Below are 14,311 nucleotides of genomic sequence, written 5' to 3'. Positions count from 1 at the left end.
ATTTATTTTTTAAATTTATCACCTTAACCATTTTCAAAATTAATTAATTAATTAAGGCCACACTCTGTGGCATGTGGGATCTTACTTCCCTGACCAGGGATGGAACCCGAGTTCCCTGCATTGGAAGCGTGGAGTCTTAACCACTGGACCACCAGGGAAGTCCCCATAAATTATTTTTAAAAATTTAACTGGAGTACATTTACAGCATGCATACATATTTGGTTCTGAAAATCCTGTGATACATGGACAATGAAAGAAATTTAATGTCATTTCAGTCTATGAAAGAAATTATTGTTTTACTGACACAAGAAGTTTTGCTACTTAAACTACAACTATTATTCTCATTTTTTCTTAGCATTATCTTCAAAAACTCACCTTCAAATTCTATTTTTTCTTCAAATGACTTTTGTCAAGGATATACTTTGTAATTAAACATAAAAAAAAACCCCTCAGTTTAATATACTTGAACATTCTCATCTCCAGAATAATTCTCTGATTATACTTGGTACATCTTTGAAACTTTTAAAAGTACTTTCTAGACAGACTTAAAACACAATGTGGGGACAAAGATAATGTCAAGCTAAAAATTAATCTAAGCATTGAAGCTCCTCCCAGTAATTTCGCTCATTTCTAATATCACTTACCTTCCTGCTAATCTTTGAGCAAAAACAAGGCAATACTATTTTATTTCTAATTTTGAAGGAGCCACTACACATAACTAGGATATGGAAATATAAGAACATATGCATTAACAGTGTGATTTATTTCTCTTATTTTAAAGAAACAATTATTAACTTATAATGTTTGATTTAAATTCCTGTGTTGGGAGACCCCTGCTTCTGGGAAGATGAAACAGATATAGTTTTTCCTATTCTTTCTGTTAAGTGCAACTAAAAACATGAGAAGATCCTGAAAGTGGGAGAGAAGGCAGACCAGCCAAGACTTTTGTACCCAAGGAATGACACAGTGGTGATGTCCCTTGGTTGTTTTTTTGTTAATTTGTTGTTATTTGCTTCAGGTAGACCAGACTTGGAGCTAAAGAAGCACAACCTAGAAATGGCAACAGGCATAGACAGAAAAAAAAAGAAAAAAGAGCCACAATAAAAGCCCGTTCTCTCTAGCCCAAGGGACAGTCTAGCAAGATACAAACCTTTTAAAACCACTCTAATTGAATCAAACACCAGAGCAGAAAAAACTAGACCACTCCCACCATACCAGAAAAGGCTGAGTGAGGATCCCAGACTCCCACCCTTTCCAGGCTGTAAAGGCACCTCAAACTCTCCTGTAGGGAGCCAGAACTCTCATCCCCACGGGACAGTATCAAGGCACTTCCCCTACCCCTAATGCTTGCTGGGATGGGGTCAGAGTAGGCCCAGTGGGCAGTATTCTTATTACTTGCTTCAGTGTCCTGACTGAGCTGGAATATCTTTTATTGATTCACATTAACCTTCTCTCTTCACACATACTATTTTCCTGCTGCCTCTTTCATGCCACACAATTAAATCTTTGTTCTTTTCCCTTTACTGCTCAGTTTAATAGTAGCTGTTACATTACTGACTTTCTGCCTAGAAAGTATAATTTTATTATTTTTTAATATACCTAAAATTAAAAATAATAAAATTTTATCTGTAAATTTAGAACTTTGTCTAGCAGAATATCTATAAATAAACTTTAAAAATTATGACCTGCAAATATTTCTAATTTTGTAAAGATAGAGTATGCAAACTAAAATTAACAAAAACATCAATTCTGGCAAAATCTTCCCATCTGTGTATACTAAACATTTATAAGGTTGATAGAGGCAGAAGACTGTCTTAATTAAAATAAATATGCAACAGACCTAATTAAGAGAAATGTAAGACAGATTTCTTGAATTTTGTTAATTTTTACCATCAGCAGTGAATTTATTGCTTGCTATTAGTGAAGTACTTGGTCTTCTCATTAATTCTTGTTCTTTGACCTAGACATGCATGTACCTGTGTTTCCAAACATTCCCCAAGTCAGTACCACTCTTTGATGTCTTGAATTCTAAGAGGATTTTCTCCCCATTTCTATGATTTATTTTCTTCTTCATTCTCTTCTTGAGTTCACAAAGCATGGTACTATGGGATAGAATTTTTTTTGGCATCCCCCCCCCCTTCCACAGATTTTCTAAGAGGCTGGGTTTTCATTTCTCTAGGGAATAATATGTGGAAACTTGTTCTTGCCCTTTGTCCTGTATGCACAATTCTTCCTGCTATTTAAAAGGAGACTTGCCTAGTAACCAAAGATGGACAAGGCCCTTGCATTAGTCACAAATCTACATATTACAAAAACAAATTGTGAAAATTTCAAGCACTACATGTTGGATTCTAAATCAGTCAGCATGCTAATACTCTGAATTAATTTAAGTTGAAATTGATACCCTATGAGTCTTGAATAAGATTATAAAGACCATACAAACCACTGAAACATTAATTCACTTACTATTTAGAAGCTCACATTTTGCAGACAGTATTTGAAGGAGTTTATAATAATTTCCAGATATAATAAAACCATTAAAACTAGAGTAAAAAGTCTAGCTAATATATAAACTATAGTCAAACTCACAACCAGGAATTTTCTAGGAGCCCAGGACAATGCGGAAATATGAAATGGCAGAAAAAAATTTTTTAAATTCTCAGTTGGTACCACATTTTAAGAGGACATTATCATATGATAGAATCAGATAATTATATTTAAATAAGAGCTACTATATTCAAGACAAGACACAGCAAGAGTGATATCTTTTTTTTTTTTTTTTCCTGCGGTACGCAGGCCTCTCACTGTTGTGGCCTCTCCCGTTGCGGAGCACAGGCTCCGGACGCGCAGGCTCAGCGGCCATGGCTCACGGGCCCAGCCGCTCCGTGGCATGTGGGATCTTCCCGGACCGGGGCACGAACCCGTGTCCCCTGCATCGGCAGGCGGACTCTCAACCACTGCGCCACCAGGGAAGCCCAAGAGTGATATCTTTAATTGGTAGGGATGTCCTGGAGCACTCCATTAAGAAATATTCTGAGGTTAAGTTTGGGCACAGCAGAAACAACAGAGTGACTGATGTCTACCGTGGACTCAAGCATGGGGACAGGTAGCCCTTATTATTTGCCATTCATAACTCAGTCCACCAATTTGCTTCATTTTTTTGTGAAAATCAAGGCTCAGATAATGATGTAAATTTTTCAAGGTCACATATTAAATATTTAACTTTGCATGCCAACAAAAGAGGAGATTATGGAAAATCTAGATATTTAACAGAGTATTATAGAAATTCTATTGTTTAAGAATTCAAACAATAACAAGTATCATATTGAGGACTAGCTGAAGACAAAAAAGGAAAGCTTCATATGGGATGAGACTTTGTTGAAAATTTTAACCGGATTTGTGTGTAAAAAAGTCACAATTTCCTTATACTTATTTATCCCTTATTTCCCATATGGCCCTGAACATAGTAGGTGATCAATACATGTTTGTTGAATTAATTATTGAAGTAATGAAATATTAGTGTATAAGTTATGAGGACAGAAAAAAAATTAGGTGAGAAGAGAAATAGCAGGTACTGTTTTATGAAGAGCTTTTCTAATCTCTGCTAATTTTCCTCCTGTCACGATGCTTGGTATTTAACATTCAAGAATCTAGTGTCATTGGAAATATTTATATCATTTTCATATTCTAATCTCGGCTACAAATTACCATTTCACCGTTTCCAGTTCCTGATAGATATATGTGGAGGCCTTTAAAAGATGTTGAGTGAAGGAGAAAGAATGGCAGGATACAGGAAATGGGCCATTTTTATTCAAAACATTTGCTTGGACTTTGGGGATTAAGGTCCTATCAGTGGCAAAACAAATTGATGCAGCTGGTGCATTTCATTATGGTCACAGTGTACAGACACACAGAATTTTGTTTAGAGTGAATGGTCTTTTGGCATAAGCTTTTGTGTTTTGCAGTCCTTTGGCAGGTGAGAAGTTTCTGGCCAGCTCACATTTGTCATATCCCTCCCCTGACCGTGGAGACATCATGGAGGGTCAAAGGGCTGGACCCTCTTTCTCAAGATTGTTGTTATTTTTCTTTCCTTCTTTTTTGTTAATTAAAATAAATAGTGTTAGGCGCCAGTCCAGGAATGGATCAAATAGTGGTTTTATCCTCTTCCAGCAGGAAACAATGTGCATATATGGCTCTCAGGGAGGGTTCCCTAGTACTCTCTCCTCCCCAGCATGGAGCCTGGCATCTCCACTGTGCACAGAACATCCCTCATTGTTCCTGAAGTCAGCCTTCCAATCCATGTGCATCCCTCTTAACCACTCTGAGCCTTTTGTCCTTGTGCTTAGGATGAGGGAGCTCTATGCAATGATTTCTAAGCATTTCTCCAGATCTGACAGCCTATGCTAGGAGTTTTGACCAGCGACAATTCTTTTAAATAATACACGTGATGTTGGGTTTTAAAGTTAGGTTGGGAATTTCCCTGGCAGTCCAGTGGTTAGGACTCGGCACTTTCACTGCTGGGGCCAGGTTTGATCCCTGGTAGGGGAAGTAAGATCCTGTAAGCCACACGCAGTGGCCAAAAAAAAAAATTTAGGTTAACATGAAAAAAAAAAATGCTACTTATAGATACATAAATGATACATATAGGGTAGAAGGATATTTTAAAAGGCAATATTTGTAATGTAAAAGGTTTCTTAACCTTTTACATTATTTAATTGTAATTGTCAAAATTGCTATAATCTGAAAGTTTTTCATTTACTATGTTAATTTGACCTAATAGTGAAGTCAAATTTTATTAGTTTTGCAGTGTAATAAGCCAGCATAAAACACACTTTAAAATTAATAATTGCATCAGTGAGTATGTCGTAGAGACAAAGAAACTAATACAAGAGAATCATTTCACTAAATGTTTTATTAGTAGAGACAGGTAATTTTAAAAATTTAATTCATAACACAATCAGAGCACTTAGCTCTCTTAATGAACATACTTCTCATACTCCAGGGAATTTTTAAAATCTCTCAATTCAATTACAAAATGCTCAGTGAGATTCAACCATACTGATTTCTTGTTCTATATTCCAAGGGTAAATAATGTATTAGAACAAGCAAGAGGTGCAAGATGGGGAGTGGTTAATTAGCATCCAATTCAAAGTGCTTATAGGTACATCAAAACAATGAACTAGCTGTTTTTTGTTTTGTTTTGTTTTCATAAATAATGCAAAATTTTCCACGAATCAAGCAAATTTGTACAAAATACAATAAATGTGACTAGAAAAGACTGAGTAGTTGTATAGCCAATTAGATGAATAAATTATTTCAATATTTCAGGCAAGCTCTCCTTTTTTAATCAAAAAGGCTGTGCCTTGGTCAGTGATAGTTAAGAATGAAAATTGTCTCCAGAATTTTACATAAATGTTTGAATTTCATATCAGGAAAACAAGACAACATTATTTCTGTAGGGAGACACTGATGATTAATGCTTACCATATATCAAAAAAAAATTAACTGTTGGAATTTGAGTATAAACTGAAAAATAAAAAGTGAGTTTCTTGTGTTTCTAGACTATTACTAGTTCAAAACACTTAGAATCTTTTCAGCTATAGACAGATATTTTAACAAGTAACATATTTAATTCAGCAGAAAACAATTCTTTTGAGTTATGCTCAGAAATAAACATAACACATTTTATTCAGTGGGATAAGAAACAAAGAAGCAGCAATGTTGTACAAAATCACATTATTCATGTGACTCTTACATGACAAGGATTTTTATATTAAGTAGAAACAAATTGCTTTGCCTCAGCTGGAATGCCCATCCTGGATGGACTACTTTCCATAGTAAAGTAAATTTGGTCAATAGAAGGTTTGTTTGAATTTTAGAATCTGGAAGAGTTTAGAGACAACCTACATATACCCTCTATTATGTTTTCTGTTTTTCTGTTCTCTTAATTTCTCTTTTCCTATCCAAACCCATTCTTTGACTGTTGTACACCTGAAACTGACACAACATTGTAAATCAACTATACTCCAATAAAAATTAAAACAGAACAACAACAACAACAAAAAACCCCATTGTATGAACAGAGAAATAGCCTTTGGTAAATCCATCTAGCACAGCAACACCAAAATAATATCTTCCTCAATAATCTTCTTGATTCATTTCAACCCCTTTGAGGTTGTAATGTTATTATTATTACCTATAAAGGTTTGGTAGAAAAATTGAATTGAATTAATTGTCCTCTTTCCCTGCTTGTGATTTCTTGATGATCAGTGTGACCCTTAGACAAGCTTGTTTTCCACTCAGATTTGTTCACACTGTTAAAAGAAATGTCTTATAAACATGACTAGGGCTATTGCTAGTAGAATCGTCCCATAAACACCTTACTTATTTTTTTTAATTTTTATTAATACATTTATTTATTTATTTATTTTTATTTTTGGCTGCACTGGATCTTATTTGCTGCCCGTGGACAGCGAGTGGGGGCTACTTTTCGTTGCGGTGCACGGGCTTCTCATTGCGGTGGCTTCTCTTGTTGAGCAGCACGGGCTCTAGGTACGCGGGCTCAGCAGTTGCGGCACGTGGGCTCCAGAGCTCAGCCCCAGTAGTTGTGGCGCATGGGCTTAGTTACTCCACGGCATGCGGGATTTTCCCAGACCAGGGCTCAAACCCATGTCCCCTGCATTGGCAGGCGGATTCTTAACCACTGAGCCACCAGGGAAGCCCAACACCTTATTTATTTTAAATGTGTCTAGTTGTCTGATTTCTTATGTAAAATGTCCTATTCTCTTTAGTTGTCAGATTTAAAAACTTAAATTTGATAACCAATAAATCTGAAAATTAGTAATTAAACTTAGTGTTAGTTTTAAACTTATTTTTATTAGGTTAAAACACATGAAATTGCCATATATAAAGTAAAAATTACCCAATGTCAGTCACTTTATGTTTTGACCTGATATTTTCTCCTTTACCATGAGAGGGACAGAATAAGAGTCAAAGGCTTGGGTTCAGGAATCAGACAAGCCTTCAAATTATAGTCCAGTCATTTACTAGCTGTGTGACTGTGGACAATTATTTAACCTTTATTTGGCCTCAGTCTCTTCATCAGAAAATTAGGAATATAATCATATGCACTGCATTAAATTCTTGTTTTTCTTTGAAGTTTTGAAATTTATTTTATTTATTTTTTATACAGCAGGTTTTTATTAATTATCTATTTTATATATATTAGTGTATATATGTCAATCCCAATCACCCAATTCATCACACCACCACCACCCCTATCACTTCCCCCCTTGATGTCCATACGTTAGTTCTCTATCGGTGTCTCTATTTCTGCCTTGCAAACCAGTTCATCTGTACCATTTTTCTGGGTTCCACATATATGTGTTAATAAACGATATTTGTTTTTCTCTTTCTGACGTACTTGACCCTGTATGACAGTCTCTAGATGCATCCACATCTCTACAAATGACCCAATTTCATTCCTTTTTATGGCTGAGTAATATTCCATTGTATATATGTACCACATCTTCTTTATCCATTCATCTGTCGATGGGCATTTAGGTTGCTTCCATGTCCTGGCTATTGTAAATAGTGCTGCAATGAACATTGGGGTGCATGTGTCTTTTTGAATTATGGTTTTCTCTGGGTATATACCCAGTAGTGGGGTTGCTGGGTCATATGGTAATTCTATTTTTGGTTTTTTAAAGAACCTCCATACTGTTCTCCATAGTGGCTGTATCAATTTACATTCCCACCAACAGTGCAAGAGGATTCCCTTTTCTCCACACCCTCTCCAGCATTTGTTTGTAGATTTTCTGATGATGCCCATTCTAATTGGTGTGAGGTGATACCGCATTGTAGTTTTGATTTGCATTTCACTAATAATTAGTGATGTTGAGCAGCTTTACATGTGCATCTTGGGCATCTGTATGTCTTCTTTGGAGAAATGTCTGTTTACGTCTTCTGCCCATTCTCTGATTGGGCTGTTTTTTTTTTAATATTGAGCTGCATGAGCTGTTTATATATTTTGGAGATAAATCCTTTGTCCGTTGGTTGGTTTGCAAATATTTTCTGCCATTCTGAGGGTTGTCTTGTTGTCTTGTTTGTAGTTTCCTTTGCTTTGCAAAAGCTTTTAAGTTTCATTAGGTCCTATCTGTTTATTTTTGCTTTTATTTCCATTACTCTAGGAGGTGGATCAAAAAAGATCTTGCTGTGATTTATGTCAAAGAGTGTCCTTCCTATGTTTTCCTCTAAGAGTTTTATAGTGCCTGGTCTTACATTTAAGGCTCTAATCCATTTTGAGTTTATTTTTGTGTATGGTGTTAGGGAGTGTTCTAATTTCATTCTTTTACATGTAGCTGTCCAGTTTTCCCAGCACCACTTATTGAAGAGGCTGTCTTTTCTCCATTGTATATTCTTGCCTCCTTTATCAAAAATAAGGTGACCATATGTGCGTGGGTTTATCTCTGGGCTTTCTATACTGTTCCATTGATCTATATTTCTGTTTTTGTGCCAGTACCATGTTGTCTTGATTACTGTAGCTTTGTAGTATAGTCTGAAGTCAGGGAGTCTGATTCCTCCATCTCCATTTTTTTCCCTCAAGACTGCTTTGGCTATTTGGGGTCTTTTTTGTCTCCATACAAATTTTAAGATTTTTTGTTCTAGTTCTCTAAAAAATGCCACTGGTGATTTGATAGGGATTGCACTGAATCTGTAGATTGCTTTGGGTAGTATAGTCATTTTCATAATATTGATTCTTCCAATCCAAGAACATTGTATATCTCTCCATCTGTTTGTGTCACCTCTGATTTCTTTCATCAGTGTCTTATAGTTTTGCGCATAAAGGTCTTTTACCTCCTTAAGTAGGTTTATCCCTAGGTATTTTATTCTTTTTGTTACAATGGTGCATGGGATTGTTTCCTTAAATTCTCTTTCTGATCTTTCATTGTTAGTGTATAGGAATGCAAGAGATTTCTGTGCATTAATTTTGTATCCTGCAACTTTACCAAATTCATTGATTAGCTCTAGTAGTTTTCTGGTGGCATCTTTAGGACTCTCTATGTATAGTATCATATCATCTGTAAACAGTGACAGTTTTACTTCTTCTTTTCCAATTTGTATTCCCTTTATTCCTTTTTCTTCTCTGATTGCCGTGGCTAGGACTTCCAAAACTATGTTGAATAATATTGGTGAAAGTGTACATCCTTGTCTTGTTCCTGATCTTAGAGGAAATGTTTTCAGTTTTTCACCATTGAGAATGATCTTTGCTGTTGGTTTGCTGTATATAACCTTTATTATGTTGAGGTAGGTTTCCTCTATGCCCACTTTCTGGAGAGTTTTTCTCATAAATGGGAGTTGAATTTTGACAAAAGCTTTTTCTGCATCTATTTCTGCATCTATACTGTTTTTATACTTCAATTTGTTAATATGGTGTATCACATTGACTGATTTGCATATACTGAAGAATCCTTGCATCCCTGGGATAAATCTCACTTGATCATGGTGTATGATCCTTTCAATGTGTTGTTGGATTTGGTTTGCTAGTATTTTGTTGAGGATTTTTGTATCTATATTCATCAGTATATTGGTCTGTAATTTTCTTTTTTTGTAGTATCTTTGTCTGGTTTGCTATCAGGGTGATTGTAGCCTCATAGAATGAGTTTGGGTGTGTTCCTTCCTCTGCAATTTCTTGGAAGAGTTTGAGAAGGATGTGTGTTGGCTCTTCCCTAAATGTTTCCTAGAATTCACCTGTGAAGCCATCTGGTCCTGGACTTTCGGTTGTCAGAAGATTTTTAATCACAGTTTCAATTTCAGTGCTTGTGATTGGTCTGTTCATATTTTCTATTTCTTCCTGGTTCAGTCTTGGAAGGTTATGCCTTTCTAAGAATTTGTGCATTTCTTCCAGGTTGTCCATTTTATTGGCATAGAGTTGCTTGTAGTAGTCTCTTAGGATGCTTTGTATTTCTGCAGTGTCCATTGTAACTTCTCCTTTTTCATTTCTAATTTTATTGATTTGAGTCCTCTCCCTCTTTTTCTTGATGAGTCTGACTAAAGGTTTATCAATTTTGTTTATCTTCTCAAAGAAACAGCTTTTAGTTTTATTAATCATTGCTGTTGTTTCCTTCATTTCTTTTTCATTTATTTCTGATCTGATCTTTAGGATTTCTTTCCTTCTGCGCAGTTTGGTTGTTTTTGTTGTTGTTGTTGGGTTTTTTTGCTCTTTTCTTCTTTCTCTAATTGCTTTAGGTGTAAATTTAGGTTGCTTATTTGAGATGTTTCTTGTTTCTTGAGGTAGGATTGTATTGCTATAAACTTCCCTCTTAGAACTGCTTTTCCTGCATCCCATAGGTTTTGGGTCATCTTGTTTTCATTGCCATATGTCTCTAGGTATTTTTTTATTTCCCCTTTGATTTCTTCAGCTATCTCTTGGTTATTTAGTAACGTATTGTTTAGACTCCATGTGTTTGTGTTTTTTACATTATTTTCCCTGTAATTGATTTCTAATCTCATAGCGTTGTGCTTGGAAAAGATGCTTACTATGATTTTAATTTTCTTAAATTTACCAAGGCTTGATTTGTGACCCAAGATATAATCTATCCTGGAGAATGTTCCATGCACACTTGAGGAGAAAGTTTAATCTGCTGTTTTTGGATGGAATGTCCAATAAATATCAATTAAATGTATCTGATCTATTGTGTCATTTAAAGCTTGTGTTTCCTTATTAATTCTCTGTCTGGATGATCTGTCCATTGGTTTTAAGTGAGACGTTAAATTCCCCCACTATTATTGTGTTATTGTTGATTTCCTCTTTTATAGCTGTGAGCATTTGCCTTATGTATTGAGGTGCTCCTATGTTGGGTGCATATATATTTATAATTGTTATATATTCTTCTTGGACTGATCCCTTGTTCATTATGTAGTGTCCTTCCTTGTCTCTTGTAACAGTCTTTATTTAAAAGTATATTTTATGTGATATGAGTATTGCTACTCCAGCTTTCTTTTGATTTCCATTTGCATGGAATATCTTTTTGCATCCCCTCACTTTCAGTCTGTATGTCTCCCTAGGTCTGAATTGGGTCTCTTGTAGACAGCATATATATGGGTCTTGTTTTTGTATCCATTCAACAAGCCTGTGCCTTTTGGTTGGAGCATTTAATCCATTCACGTTGAAGGTCATTATTGATATGTAGGTTCCTATTACCATTTTCTTAATTGTTATGGGTTTGTTTTTGTAGGTCCTTTTCTTCTCTTGTGTTTCCCACTTAGAGAAGTTCCTTTAGCATTTGTTGTAGAGCTGGTTTGGTGATGCTGAATTCTCTTAGCTTTTGCTTCTCTGTAAAGTTTTTGATTTCTCCATTGAATCTGAATGAGATCCTTGCAGGGTAGTGTAATTTTGGTTGTAGGTTCTTCCCTTTCATCACTCTAAATATATTGTGCCACTCCCTTCTGGCTTGTAGAGTTTCTGCTGAGAAATCAGCTGTTAACTTTATGGGAATTCCCTTGTATGTTATTTGTCATTTTTCCCTTGTTGCTTTCAATAATTTTTCTTTGTCTTTTTTTGTCAGTTTGATTACTGTGTGTCTTGGCATGTTTCTCCTTAGGTTTATCCTGCCTAGGGCTCTCTGCTCTTCCTGGACTTGGGTGGCTATTTCCTTTCCCATGTTAGGGACATTTTCGACTATAATCTCTTCAAATATTTTCTCGGGTCATTTTTCTCTCTCTTTTCCTTCTGGAACCCCTATAATGAGAACTTTCTTGCATTTAATGTTGTCCCAGAGGTCTCTTAAGCTATCTTCATTTCTTTTCATTCTTTTTCTTTATTCTGTTCCATGGCATTGAATTCCACCATTCTGTCTTCCAGGTCTCTTATCCATTCTTCTGACTCAGTTATTCTGCTACTGATTCCTTCTGGTGTATTTTTCATTTCAGTTATTGTATTGTTCATCTCTGTTTGTTTGTTGTTTAAATCTTCTAAGTGTTTTTTCTTTAATTCTTCTAGGTCTTTGTTAAACGTTTCTTGCATCTTCTGGATCTTTGCCTCCATTCTTTTTCTGAGGTCCTGGATTATCTTCAGTATCATTATTCTTAATTCTTTTTCTGGGAGGTTGCCTATCTCCACTTCATTTTGTTGTTTTTCTGGGGTTTTATCTTGTCCCTTCATCTGGTACAAAGTCTTCTGCATTTTCATTTTGTCTATCTTTCTGTGAATGTGGTTTTCCTTCCACAGGCTGCAGGACTGTAGTTCTTTTTGCCTCTATTCTCTGCCCTCTGGGGGATGGGTCTATATAAGAGGTTTGTGCAAGCTTCCTGATGGGAGGGACTGCAGGTGGGTTGAACTGAGTTTTGCTCTGGTGGGCAGAGATCAGTAAAAGTCTAATCTGCTTGTCTGCTGCTGCGTGGGGCTGGGTTCCCTCCCTGTTGGTTGTTTGGCCTGAGACAACCCAGCACTGGAGCCTACCTGGCTCTTTGGTGGGGCTAATGACACACTCTGGGAGGTCTCACACCAAGGAGTACTTCCCAGAACTTCTGCTACCAGTGTCCTTGTCCCCATGGTGAGCCACAGCCACCCCTGCCTCTGCAGGAGACCCTCCAACACTAGCAGATAAGTCTGGTTCATTCTCCTATGGGGTCACTGCTCCTTCCCCTGGGTCCTGAGGTGGACACTATTTTGTGTGTGCCCTCCAAGAGTGGAGTCTCTCTTTCCCCCAGTCCTGTCGAAGTCCTGCAATCTAATCCTGCTAGACTTCAAAGTCCTATTCTCTAGGAATTCCTCTTCCCATTGCTGGACCCCCAGCTTGGGAAGCCTGACGTGGGGCTCAGAACCTTCACTGCAGTGGGTGGACTTCTGTGGTTTAATTGTTATCCAGTTTATGAGTCACCCACCCGGCCGTTATGGGATTTGATTTTATTGTGATTGCACCCCTCTTACCGTCTCATTGCGGCTTCTCCTTTGTCTTTGTTTGTGGGGTATCATTTTTGGTGAGTTCCAGTGTCTTCCTGTTGATGATTGTTCATCAGTTAGTTGTGATTCTGGTGCTCTCTCAAGAGGGAGTGAGCACACGTCCTTCTACTCTGCCATCTTTATCCAATCCCCCTGCATTAAATTCTTTTGTATATTAAAGGAATTAATAAGCACAGTGTTGTTACAGAGTGAGTGCTCAAAAAACCTTAGTGAAAGTGATTAACATTGGATTTAATTAATATTTTGATTGTCCTACTGTTTTCTTTTTCTTATTGAATTTCCTGATTGGTGCCCCTGGTTTATATTATATTTATATGCTCTTGCATTCATAGCTCATTGCATTTTCATATATTATCTCATTTGATATTATGGACATTATGAGTTTTATGGGGTAGGAATTATTATCTCCCTTTTCCAAACAAGGAAACCAAGTTTTGTTATATTTTCACAGAGCGCACAATGAGTAAAAAGCAAAACCACGTGAGAATTCACTAACCTTTTTTCACCAAACTTCCTTTTATAAGGTCATTTGGAATGGATATTCCTGGGCAGCAAATATTCTAACATTGATGGCATTGGATTGACATGATCATTCTGAGGAAGTCTTCTCATTTATTACAAACATCTGTAATAGCCAGAATTTATTTAGCACTTAGTATATACCCCATACTACATATGTATAAACTATGTGCTTCTACTATCTACATAACAACTCCATGAGACTGGCACTCTTATAGTCCCTGATTTACAGATAAGAAAACTGAGAGCTAGTAAGTGGTGAAGCCAAGGTCTGAAAGGAAGAAGTTTGTCTCCAGAGCTGGTGCTCTTAACCAGTACACTGTATTACCTCTTAGTAAATTATACTGCAAACTTACTGCTTTCAAAGTTTCATTTCTCCTCAACCAGTAAATTTCAACATGTCACATTGTTTCTAAAACAAAACAAAATAAGACCAAAACCAAAAAAAAAAAAAAGAAAACCCCAAAACACTGTCCCCATTGAAATTTTGAGTGCTGAATAGAAATATTTCCTAGGAGGTTTGTACTCTCACAGGCAAGACTGCTACATAATTTGCAGAGTCCAGTGCAAAATAAAATTAGAGGACCCTATTTTAAAAAGTTATTAAGAATTCCAATTAGAATGTGACAGTAGAGCATTAAATCAAGTATGTTGTCCTGTGGAGCATGAGACCCTGTGTGACTAAAAGGTAGTACACCCATGACATGGGCCTAAGCAGGGCCCATAACCCCGTACCTGGCCTTGGCCCAGCACATCTATCCTATTGTAGGCTCCAGTAAGGCCTTGTAATGGAACAGAAGCACTGGAGACCTCTTATTGAGTCTGTCT

This window comes from Lagenorhynchus albirostris, chromosome 5 (assembly GCF_949774975.1).
Source record: "Lagenorhynchus albirostris chromosome 5, mLagAlb1.1, whole genome shotgun sequence".
Classification (NCBI taxonomy): domain Eukaryota; kingdom Metazoa; phylum Chordata; class Mammalia; order Artiodactyla; family Delphinidae; genus Lagenorhynchus; species Lagenorhynchus albirostris.
Note: the sequence above shows the minus strand (reverse complement) of the source record.